The 13,166-nt window shown below is 34.3% G+C and overlaps 1 pseudogene; it reads left to right on the top strand.

The window, feature by feature from the left end:
* Positions 1-551: 551 nt before the first annotated feature.
* Positions 552-1,802, top strand: LOC149183482 (short-chain type dehydrogenase/reductase pseudogene; annotated as a pseudogene).
* The last annotated feature ends 11,364 nt before the right edge of the window (positions 1,803-13,166 follow it).

Consider the following 13,166-nt stretch of genomic DNA (forward strand, 5'->3'; position numbering starts at 1 on the left):
AATTATTTTAATTTTAATTTATGGTGATTAAAACAGAGACAGATCAGAAACCCTTTGCACCGCAAAAACCCAGATCTGAATTCTTGAAAACAAGTCGATGATTAAAATAGATGCAATTTTTTAAACCAGTTAGTAAAAGCCATTTAAATTATTCATAAAATTGAAGTGTAGATTAATTTATAAAATTTAAATTGATTTATAGAATTAAAATTTAATTTAATTTTATCAAATTAATTTAATTTAATTTAATTTTATATATATATATATATATATATATATATATATATATTTAACTAACTATTTTATAGAATTAAAATTTATTTATAAATTAAAATTAAAATAATTAGATAAAAAGATTAATTTATAAAATTTAATTTTATATAATAATCTATTTATCTAATCATTTATATATATTTCTGAGTGAGAATATGTTACTGATATTTTCCAATTCAACCATATTTGTTGTTTGGTCCGATTTTTGGCAAAGGGGATTGTTTTTTAAGCTGGAGAGGTACTCGGATTAGGAAACTATCAGGGCATCCTGCATAGAAATATCTCCCAGGGAGAGCAAATCGCTTTTTTCCAGTTATGGCGACAGCTGATGAGCAGAAGCAGCAGCAGGAGGAGAAGAGTATGAGGTCCCCTTTGCCCTTGGAAGGACGAGTGGCCATTGTAACAGGTGCGTCCAGGGGGATTGGCAGGGAAATTGCCCTCAATTTGGCGGAGAAGGGAGCCAAAGTGGTCGTCCATTATTGCTCCAATCAAGCCGCCGCAGAGGAAGTCGCTTCCCTAATCAATAATAAATCCTCTTCTTCTGGGAAGAATGGTGTTCGGGCGATTGTATGTAAAGCCGATGTTGCAGAGCCCTCCCAGGTGGCTCAGCTATTCGACATGGGCGAGCACACTTTTGGGGCACTCCACATCGTGGTAAACAACGCAGGAGTGGTGAACCCCAAGAATCCAACCGTTGCACAGACCTCGGATGAAGACTGGGACCGGACTTTCCAAGTGAACTGCAAGGGGACATTTCTTTGTAGCAGAGAAGCCGCCAAGAGGGTCGTCCGCGGCGGCGGCGGTCGCATCATCAACATAACCAGCTCCGTTGTGGCACTGGCGAGAACAGGGTACAGCGCCTACGCGGCCAGCAAGGCGGCGGTGGAGATGATGACGAGAATCCTGGCGCAGGAATTGAGGGGCACTCAGATTACTGCAAATTGTGTGGCGCCAGGCCCTGTTGCCACCGATATGTTCTTTGCCGGCCAGAGCGAGGCCGCTATAGAAGGTGGGAAGGTGGAAGATGTGGCTCCCCTGGTTGCGTTCTTGGCGAGTGACGAAGAAGACTGGTTGGGTAAGGTGGAAGATGTGGCTCCCCTGGTTGCGTTCTTGGCGAGTGACGAAGGAGAGTGGGTAAATGCTCAGATTGTTCGGGTCAATGGAGGCGAGGTATGATGAGTAAAATTGAATGGTTTCTATGGCTAATTTTTTTCTTTATGGATTGTGCAGCTCACTGTACTGGTGTTTTCGGCCCTCACTTGGGGGTTTTAATGAATTGTGTTCATACCAGTGTTTGAAGAAGTCGGTCAGAGTCTGTTATGAACCTCACTTGGGGTTTTAATGGATTGTGTTCGAAGCAGTCATTTAGGGTTTATTTCAAGATAGGAAATGCAATATTCATAATACATTACTATATTGTGAATGAACAATATTTCCATGTTGGCGCTGAAATGATGGGATTGGTTGTTAATTTGGACATGTTAATATCCAATATCTCAAATAACTAGCCAACAGTATATAGTTTTTATAAGATTTTTGTTTTTGAAATTAGACTTCATCAAAAGTATATTAAAAAAAACAAAGTTTGTTTTGTCTCGAAAATCATGGAAATTTTGGCAAGGTTTATGATAAAAGTCGGAAGAGATAAGTTACAGATGGCAAACTTCAAGATTTTGGGTGCTCCAAAGGTCTTTGATAGTGCTGAATCCATTTCCACCATAAAAAACATGATTCAAACATTGCTATTACAAGATTTTTTGAAAAATTTTGCCGGGAATCCTGCTAAATTCAAATACTGCTACTGCAAGATTTTTTGAAATTTTTTTGCTCGGATTCCAACCATTTTTTACCCGAATTCTAATTACTTTTAATTGTAAAAACAATAAAAATACAAAACAAACCAAATATTGAATATTTTAACATAAACCTATTTACAATACAATAATAGAACGAATTTGAGAAGAGACCAAATATTGAATATTTTAACATAAACCTATTTACAATACAATAATAGAACGAATTTGAGAAGAGATGCACTTATCCTAAATGCTGAAAAAAACGAGAAACATGATGTACCTGGCACATGGTCTGGAGTCCACAGTCAACAATAATAACACTTTTTATTTTTCTTAAAGGTGTCATGTGGGGTCTTTTTGACGATTCTCTCTCAATTTGTAGATCGAATGATGGACACTATTTTCAATTGAAGTGTCAAACAAAACAAAGAAATAAATTTGATTTTTGGTGTACTAGCTAAATATTCGGCTTTGGTGTGTTGGTCATAAATACGTTTGCATTTTTATAAAGTTTAGTGTGTGTTTTACTATTCATGGTTTTATTTTTTTCAAGTGAGTATTATGCATGGGATTTGTTGATTGTTAATTAATTTAGATAAGATATTTTTTTAATTTAACAGAGTGTAAATTTTAAAAATTCATTTTCTACTATATATTTTATTAGCATTTGAAATATATTATATATCAAAATTTATTTTATAATAATTAAATATATATATTTTCTTAATTCTTATTAGTCGAATTTAAATTGGTATCGAAACATATATTTATTGTACAAAAGAAATGATGCTTACCATTTTTATAATTGGTTTCTAATAATATTTAAAATTAATTAAATTATAATTAATTTATCAAAATTAGTTTTACATTGCAATAAATTTATTATAAATTTTAATTTTCCAACTTTATTATACCCGCTGCCATAAAGAATATATGTTGCATTGAGTTTTATATTGACTAGGTATTTGCATTGAAGATCATGTAACTTGCACAATTATGCAATATTATTCTCGATTAAGTTTGAACAGGAAATGAAAATCTTATTATTATACATATGTCATTTACACCTATTATTATTCAGATGAAAAATTTCTAATAATAATTTCGTAAGTTGATCTTGCAATCTCCATAATAGATAGATCATTTAATATTTTTGTTGATAAAAATGGCAAGTTGCATCCGCCGCTTTTGAGCCATTCTCACACTGCAATTTGATGTTCTGCTGCTATGGTACCAGTGTAGGCTTACACTGATCCATCCTAAACTTTTCTAATAGGCCTTTGACATATTTTGCTTGGGACATAAATGTTTGACCTGAATCACTCCAGATCTCAAGACCTAAACAATGTTTGAGTTCACCGAGGTTCTTCATTTCAAACATTTGTGACATCTGTTGTTTGATTTCATCAATTAGATATGTAGCATCACCTGTAATTATCAAATCATTTACATATAATGAAATAACACTACGCACCCTTGTTCATCTTTCATGGTGTAAAGATTAGGGTCATTCTTGTTCTATTGTACCCAGCTTGCAGAAAAAATGAATCAATCTTTTCATACCACGACTTGGGAGCTTGTTTTAGTCTAAAAAGTGCTTTCTTCAATCTACAGACTAAATGTTCTTTTCCTTTCTGGACAAACCCTTCCAGTTGCTTTAGATAATCCTCTTTTTTTAGTTCTCCATTAAAAAATGCAGACTTTACATCTAGTTGGTGCATCATCCAATGTTTCTTAGTAGCTAAAGCGATTAACATTCTGATGGTGTTCAATTTAACTACAGGGGCGAAGGTTTCTTCATAGTCTATCCCTTCTTTTTGTGAGTACCCCTTTGCTACCAACCTAGCTTTCAATTTTTCTATAGTTCCATATGCATTAATTTTTGGTTTATATAACCATTTACAACCTATGGTCTGTTTTCCTCTAGGAAGTTCAACCAAATCCCAAATGTTATTTCCGATTATTGAATCATATTCCTGTTCCATGACTGTTTTCCATTCACTACATTCATTTGCTTCTTTATAACTAGACAATTCAACCACATTTATCATACTAGTTATAAAAGCATTTTCCATATATCTTGCAGGCATTTGAGCTTTCCTACCTGATCTCCTGAGTGGTGGGGTGGTGGTTTCAAACCTTATTTGATCATCTTTTATTTCTTCCTACTGCTGCTTCTGTTGCTGTTGCTGTTCATCCTCTGCCTTTGTCTACTGTTGACCCTAATTGTTCTCTGCTTCTTCCACAAAGTACGAAATGTCCCATTCCTCATAGTGCTCATCAGGTTCTTCATTATCCTACTCATGGAATTTAACATCTCTACTAACAAAACTTGTGAGTAGAGGGATTAAATAATCTGTATGCTTTATAAGATGAACAATACCATATAAAAGTACATATTATGGCTTTTGAGTCTAATTTTCTTCTATCTTCCTTTGGAATGTGGGCAAATGCTTTAGATCCAAATATTCTTAAGTGTTTTACTGCAGGTTTATATCCACATAATGCTTCAAAAGGAGTTTTAGACTCAAGACTTTTTGTAGGACTTTAAGAAGAGATGTGACAGCTACATGCCTCTGAACTGTGTTACAATGAGGCTTTGTAAATCCATTCCTCAAAGTCAATGTCTTAGTATAATTTTCACTATTCTCAACCCAGATGCCACTAAATTCATCCAGAAAGTGAAGCTTGTAGGTACTTGTGAGAGGTTCGAAGGACTTAGTATCCATCTTATTCGTGGAAATAAGGGAATTGGCATCACATACATGTGGGCTATTGTTTTTTCTATTGTCATTGTTTGTATTTGATCACTGCTTGGATTGACATCATAGAAACATAATCTGCTCTATTGAAGCTGGAGTCTGTGGGAGTCAAATTCCGGGAGGATTGAAGAGAATATATGTATGTATTATGATGGTTAGTTGGGCTTCCAAGAGGGAAGGATTTGATAGAATTCAATGACTGAAATATGTGAGAAGCAGGAGTAGAATTCCCTTGCGAGGAAGATGATTTTCTCACTATAACATGAAGTTTTCCATCTTCACCCATCTCGACATCAGTATGTAGATGTTCTCTTCCATCCAGGGACATAACATTTGACCCATCTTTAAAAGAACCAATGTAATTAGCATCCCCAGGGAACTATTCAGCTATGAGTATCTTGGCACTTCTATATTCAGACAAAAACAACAAAAGTATGTACCTTTGCACTTGTAAATTTTGATCTCTTTCCCTTTCCTTCTGGCAAATTATTTCCATATACCTTTGAAGTAATATTAACATTAATGTTTGTGTCTTTAGTGGCAAGTACCATGTTTATTATGTCATTTCCATAAATGATAAACTCTTATTATTTCCACAAATGAATAGGTTTCAAGAAATGAATATGAAGATAGTCAACCAAATAGTAGCAATCCATTTATTTTTTTCTTCCATCAATATATGATAACCAATTTTTATATGTCTTCATGGCGACATATGTCTTCCATTTGTTTTTTTCCTTGAATCAATATATGATAACCCTTCAATATTCCCTAGCTACATATGTCGGCCCTTAAAAGAAAAACAAAATTAAACTTAAATTAATAATTTTGCAACACATGTAGGCCCCAAAATGACGGGTTGACCGCACCATGTGAATGGGTTTGGCCCCTGGTCAAACCCAACTCTTTTGACCACTATATATACCAATTCAGCCTCCCTCATTTGGTTATTTTGGATCACACACAAGATCATATGTTCTTATGTTCACACGTGCAAAGGAGAGAGAAGATGATCAAAATTTGACCAAAATGTTTTACTAGTATTAACCACTATTTGACCAATTTTTCTAGGCACAGTTTGTTTGAATTTATGGGTAAGTTGATTAAGATATTCTGAAGTAGATTGACCAAAATTTATTAGGTTGTTTGACCAAAATTTATGAGGTAGTTCACCAAAATTTATGAGGCAGGTTGACTAAATTCTAAGCAGTTGGTTTGATTGCAGTTTGATTGAGATTCTAATTTGTTTAACCATGTATATTTTAGGTAGTTTGACTGCATATTGAATGGGAAATTTGACTGAATCTATGGGAAGTTTGATAAAGCTTTTGGGCAACAGCAGGAGGCTGAAATTTATCTTGTTTGACTCAAGGTTGTCCAAATTTGTGGGTAGCTACAGGAGGTCGAATTTAGGTTGCTTTGACTAGGATTGACATGTTTTCTAGGTTGACTAAGTTTTGACTTGAAAAATTAGATTTCGCTTTTGTTGAATTGGATTATTTCTCCTAAGAAATATTGTTGAGTTTTCTCTCGAGTTTAGGTTTCCCAGGTGGAAAAATATGGTATCTATTGTCCATGGTTTTCCTACTGTGATCTTATTGTTTCCGTCGTATCTAAGGTTGAATTTTCTGAGTGTAATTGCTTAATGATGTTCTAAAATATGCTAAAGTAACACTGTATATCATTGGAAGTAATTATCAGTGGCAAAAATTTTTTCTCTTCTAAATTAGCACTAGAAAATCAATAGAACTAGCACAATCATATTTACTATTGTGGGTTATATATGCAGATCGACGACATTTTCCCCATTTTATACCTCAATTGACGTATGAAAATGACCTTGATCAACGCATATCAAACAAATTAGTAAATGTGATTGTACTAGTTATGCCAATAGGCGTCCCCTATATTGGAAGTGGACATATTAATCATTTTCCTAATTACAAATTCCAATTCTAGGGTTGAAAATGAATGATGTTGGCATATTCTCATAGTCTCCTTTCAATCAACGAATGGAATTGTCGATGATAACTTCCTTGCATATCTAAATCCAATGTTTAAACCTCGTTTATTTTATTTTCCCAATTTATGATTAAGAATTTATTGTGCCTGTGAAATGAATGATTTCTTACATTCTAAAACATATACCTATTGAAACATAGAGGAATAAATAGAAATGTGGAGGAATAAGGATAATGTTTCATGCCCTAGCATGCTACAATAAATGCCTCTAAACATGCCTCTAAACTGTGTTACAATGAGGCTTTGTAAATCCATTCCCAAAAGTCAATGTCTTATTATAATGTTCACTATTCTCAACATAGATGCCACTAAATTCATCAAGAAAGTGAAGCTTGTAGGTACTTGTGAGAGGTTCGAAGGACTTAGTGTCCATCTTATTCATGGAAATAAGGGAATTGGCATCACAAACATGTGGGCTATTGTTTTTTTATTGTCATTGTTTGTATTTGATCATTGCTTGGATTGACATCATAGAAACATACTCTGCTCTATTGAAGCTGGCGTCTATGCGAGTCAGATTCCGAGAGGATTGAAGAGAATATGTGTATGTATTATCATGGTTAGTTGGGCTTCCAAGAGGGAAGGATTTGATAGAATTTAGTGAATGAAATATGTGAGAAGCAGGAGTGGAATTCCCTTGCGAGGAAGATGATTTTCTCACTATAACATGAAGTTTTCCATCTTCATCCATCTCGACATCAGTATGCAGATGTTCTCTTCCATCCAGGGACATAACATTTGACCCATCTTTAGAATAACCAATGTAATTAGAATCCCTAGGGAACTATTCAGCTATGACTATCTTAGCACTTCTATATTCAGACCAAAAAAACAAAAGTGTGTACCTTTGCACTTGTAAATTTGGATCTCTTTCCCTCTCCTTCTGGCAAATTATTTCCATATACCTTTGAAGTAATATTAACATTAATGTTTGTGTCTTTAGTGGCAAGTACTATGTTTATTCTATCATTTCCATAAATGATAAACTCTTATTATTTCCACAAATGAATAGGTTTTAAGAAATGAATATGAAGATAGTCAACCAAATAGTAGCATTCCATTTATTTTTTTCTTCCATCAATATATGATAACCAATTTTTATATGTCTTCATGCCAACATATGTCTTCCATTTGTTTTTTCCTTGAATCAATATATGATAACCCTTCAGTATTCCCTAGCTACATATGTTGGCCCTTAAAAGAAAAACAAAATTAAATTTAAATTATTAATTTTGGAGCACATGTAGGCCCCAAAATGACCAGTTGACCCGACCATGTGAATGGGTTTGACCCCTGGTCAAACCCAGCTCTTTTGACCACTATATATACCAATTCAGCCTCCCTCATTTGGTCATTTTGGATTACACACAAGATCATATGTTCTTATCTTGACACGTGTGAAGGAGAGAGAGAAGAAGATCAAAATTTGACCAAAATGTTTTACTAGTATTGACCACTATTTGACCAATTCTTCTAGGCACAATTTGTCCGAATTTATGGGTAAGTTGATTAAGATATCCTAAAGTAGATTGACCAAAAATTATTAGGTTGTTTGACCAAAATTTATGAGGTAGTTCACCAAAATTTACGAGGCAGGCTGACCAAATTCTAAGCAGTTTGTTTGGTTGTAGTTCGATTGAGCTTCTAATTTGTTTAACCATGTATATTTGAGGTAGTTTGTCTGCATATTGAATGGGAAATTTGACTGAATCTATGGGAAGTTTGATAAAGCTTTTGGGCAACAGCAGGAGGCTGAAATTTACCCTGTTTGACTCAGGGTTGACCAAATTTGTGGGTAGCTATAGGAGGTCGAATTTAGGTCGCTTTGACTAGGATTGACATGTTTTCTAGGTTAACTAATATTTGACTTGAAAAATTAGATTGCGCTTTTGTTGAATTGAATTATTTCTCTTGGGAAAGATTGTTGGGTTTTCTCTCGAGTTTAGGTTTCCCGAGTGGAAAAATATGGTATCTATTGTCCATGGTTTTCCTACTGTGATCTTTATTGTTTCCGTCGTATCTACTGTTGAATTTTTTGAGTGTAATTGCTTATTGATGTTCTAAAATATGCTAAAGTAAGATTGTATATCATTGGAAGTAATTATCAATGGCAAAAAAATTTGTTCTTCTAAATTAGCACTAGAAAATCAATAGAACTAGCACAATCATATTTACTATTGTGGGTTATATATGCAGATCGATGACATCTTCCCCATTTTATACCTCAATCGACGTATGAAAAGGACCTTGATCAACACATATCAAACAAATTAGTAAATGTGATTGTACTAGTTATGCCAATAGGCGTCCCCTCTATTGGAAGTGGACATATTAATCATTTTCCTAATTACAAATTCCAATTCTAGGGTTGAAAATGAATGATGTTGGCATATTCTCATAGTCTCCTTTCAATCAACGAATGGAATTGTCAATGATAACTTCCTTGCATATCTAAATCCAATGTTTAAACCCCGTTTACTTTATTTTCCCAATTTATGATTAAGAATTTATTGTGCCTGTGAAATGAATGATTTCTTACATTCTAAAACATATGCCTATTGAAACATAGAGGAATAAATAGAAATGTGGAGGAATAAGGATAATGTTTCATGCCCTAGCATCGTCATAAACATGGTTCAATTATATAAAGGAACTCCTTTCATATTCTCCTTGTTGTTCCATGCTCTCTTTCACTGGACTATAAGTTGGTTTTTAGGCAATTTTATGAGCTACTACCTATTCCTAGTTTTCTCTCTCTTTTCAAAGACATTGTTTTATTAGAGGCCACAAGCATTATTAATGGTAGAATTATCATTCAAATGTGTGTGAGTACTAACCTTCCTTCAGTTAAGTGTGTGTAGAAAACAATATTATTAGGGTTAAAATGGTAATCTTAAAACTGGAATTGCAACCCTTGCTTTCATGTTGTTCTATTAAAGAGAAATTAAACATTTTCAACTATTATCTATAGCCAGATGTTGGTGTACATGCACTTAGTTAGCCTTAATTAGCTTTGATTAAACTCTAGTGCTTGTTGTGCACTTATTTAGCGTTAGTTAAATCTAGTGCTTCCATGTTGTATGCACTTGGCTTTAGTTAGTTAACTCCGGTGCTTCCATGAGGTGCACATGCACATTAACATAACATAAAACACACTTAGCTTTAGTTAGATTTAATTATCCTTAGTTCTTGCATACAATTAAGCATAATTTACTTTTTTTTTAATATATTGATTCTCTAATAAATATTGAGTAATCGAATTCATTCTTTGTTCCAATTTTCCTTTTCAATTCTTGCAAGTTTGTGAAATTATTCTTCAACTAGATCCGTTCTATGCTCTAATAATTTTAGATGGTATCAGAACCTAGACCTAGGTTCGATTCCCCCAAGCTATATCTGACGGGTGTTGTTGGAATAATCATCACACCTCTATGGAATCCATAATTGCCACCCTAGGGATCCTAGTTACCAATTTGGAAAGTTTACTAATACCTGTGGGTTTTGGTGTAACGGAAAACCTCTTCATGGTATCAAAGCTACAAGGGCCTAGATAAGGTAGATGAACTATCTTTTGTAGGTTTGAAGATCAAAGAATTGGAAATTGTTGGGAGATATGATTTGCATATCATAATATTAGAGAATTGTTGCAATTGCTACTACAACTATGAGGTGAAAGAATAGAGTTCCCATCTTCAGCTATTCTCACTTCGTATAACTACTTCCAATGGAAGCCAAATATTTTTCTTCACCTCAGAGGCAAAGGCTTGTATCAGATAGTTATGGATACATAAGTTGAACCAAATTCTTCCATTGAAAAATCCAAATACTTCAATAGGTTGGATGAGGTTTTTGGTCTTCTATTGTTGACCATATAACTAGCATTGGATTTCCATGTGGATGCATGCAACACTCTGAATCAAGTCTGGACAACCTTGGATAATTTATTTGGAAAGAAGAATGAGATGTGGACTCATAATCTCGAAAATGAGATAAATTCATTAGATCAAAATAGATTTGAGAACATTCAATATTTCTTTATGAAATTAAAATCATTGCTTCTTCAATTACAAGATTATGGGATCAATAAATCAAAACAGGTATGTCAATTGATGCTTTCTATTTTGTCTAAATTAGGTCTTAAATATGTTGTTTTTGTTTCTAAATTTCATACAGTTAGACTTGCAACTGGAGATAAATGGAAAATTCCCAAACTTGATGTGTTTATTGAGTCTCTTAGTCATGAGAAAGATAATCTCACCAAGATGGGTTCTTTAAATTCTTCAAATGAACCTACACTTTCCATGCATGAAAAGGTAAAGTCAAACTCGAAACAAAATCAACAATCCAAAGGAAAAGGAAAGGCAAGAAATCTAGATCCAAGAAAGGGAGGAAATCCAAAACATCCAGATGACTCTTCCAGCTCCAAGGGTAAGAAGGAAAAGAAAGAAAACTCAAAGTGTCCTTATTGTAACAAAGACTATCATCTTGAATCCTCTTGCATGTAAAAACTATTGATCTAATGGAAAAGACTCTTCAGCAAAATAATCTTGGTCATCACATTCTAGAAAGTGCCAAGAAGAAGATAGAGGAAAAAACCATAAAAAATGAGGGGTAATGGCCATGCTTTGATTGCCCTTCATTGTACATTACAAGAATGGATTATCGATTCAGGAGCCTTGCATCATATGACTTCTTCAAAGTAATCTTTTTCTTCTCTGGAAAAATATGTGGGGCCTCCTATTCTCATGGGAGACAATTTTGTGGTTGAAGCAACTAGACAAGGAAGAGTGCAGTTCGAAGATGGAAGTTTTGAGAATGTCTTGCAAATTCGGAGGTTTTATGTGAATATTCTTTCAGTGTATGACACACATTGGCACCAGAAGGAAAGTGGAATTTACGTCAGATTCTATGAGAATTTATGATATGAAAACCAACTTGAAGGTTGCATCTGGCAAGGTAAATGATCAATCTCATTTGTATACATTTTTGATTTTGTTCCTCACTCAAATTCTATTTTGCTACTTACTCATGCAAATGAAGAAAGTAGGATTTGGCACGAGAGATATGGACACTTGAATTTCAGATATATGCAACAACTTAGAAAGCAAGGGATGGTTAAAGGACTATCGACCATTAAATTTTCAAAGGGTATTTGTAATGTAGGTGCTCTTGGAAATCATCCACAAGAAAAGTTCGAAAATGGGCATGCATGAAGAGCCTCTTCACCTCTGGAGCTTGTACACAGTGATCTCATGGGTCCATTTCTAGTACCTTCAATGAGAAAAGAAAGATATGTGTTGTCATTTATAGATGATTACATGAGATTCACTTGGGTTTATTTCTTGAAACTCAAGTCTGAAGTTTTTTAACATCCAAATATTTTCAAATCACGTGTGGAAAATCAGTTTGGAAAATGCATCAAGATTGTCTGCATAGATAATGGGAAGGAATATATCAACAAAGATATCCAAAATATTTGTAATGAAGTAGGCATATAGTTGCAGCATACAGTTCCTTACACTCGTATCAAAATAGGTTGGCCGAGAGGAAGAATAGATCTTTGAAAGAGATGACCAGTTGCATGTTACATGCAAAATATCTTCCATCAAAATTGCGGGTTGAAGCTATCAATTGTGATTCACAAATCCATAATAGATCTCCTCATAAATATGTTACTGGGAAACACATTTTGAGGCTTGGAATGGCATGAAACCCGAAGTCAATCATTTCCGCATTTTCGAATCTCAAGCATGGGCTCGCATTCCTACAAAGAAGAGAAAGGCATTGGTGCCTGAGAGCATGGAATGCATGTTTGTTGGATATTGTAATGAAGTCAAAGGGTACATATTTCTTTATATCAACATTGAAGAGCTCTTTATCGAAAGGAGTGTAAATTTTGAAGAAGATGCTTTGCATGCACCACTAGATGAATATGTTACAAAGTTTCCCTCACCACCATTTGATGAGTATGCAAATGATACTTTTGATCAGAATTCTGATCTAGTTGAGCCTTTTTTCCTGCAACACATGTTCGACCACTAGTTGTTGAACATTGAGATAATATTTCCTCATGCAATTCAAAATATTCTCAACCAGTTTCAGCACAAAAATAGTGCAACATGAGTGATCTCTTAGATGATCCTGCAGCTATAGCTCAATTCGAGGAAGCTCCACAAGCACTCTTAGCTATGGAGCTATGCATTCCCATGCACGCTTATATGATGCATGCATCTGATCCATATACTTATACATAAGCATTTGGGCATCCTAAATGGGAAGCAACTATGGATGAGTAATACAACTCTCTCATTGA

The sequence above is a fragment of the Pinus tabuliformis genome, chromosome 3_2 (assembly GCF_031772625.1).
Source record: "Pinus tabuliformis cultivar Carrire ecotype Pingquan chromosome 3_2, CPIR1, whole genome shotgun sequence".
Taxonomy (NCBI): Eukaryota; Viridiplantae; Streptophyta; class Pinopsida; order Pinales; family Pinaceae; genus Pinus; species Pinus tabuliformis.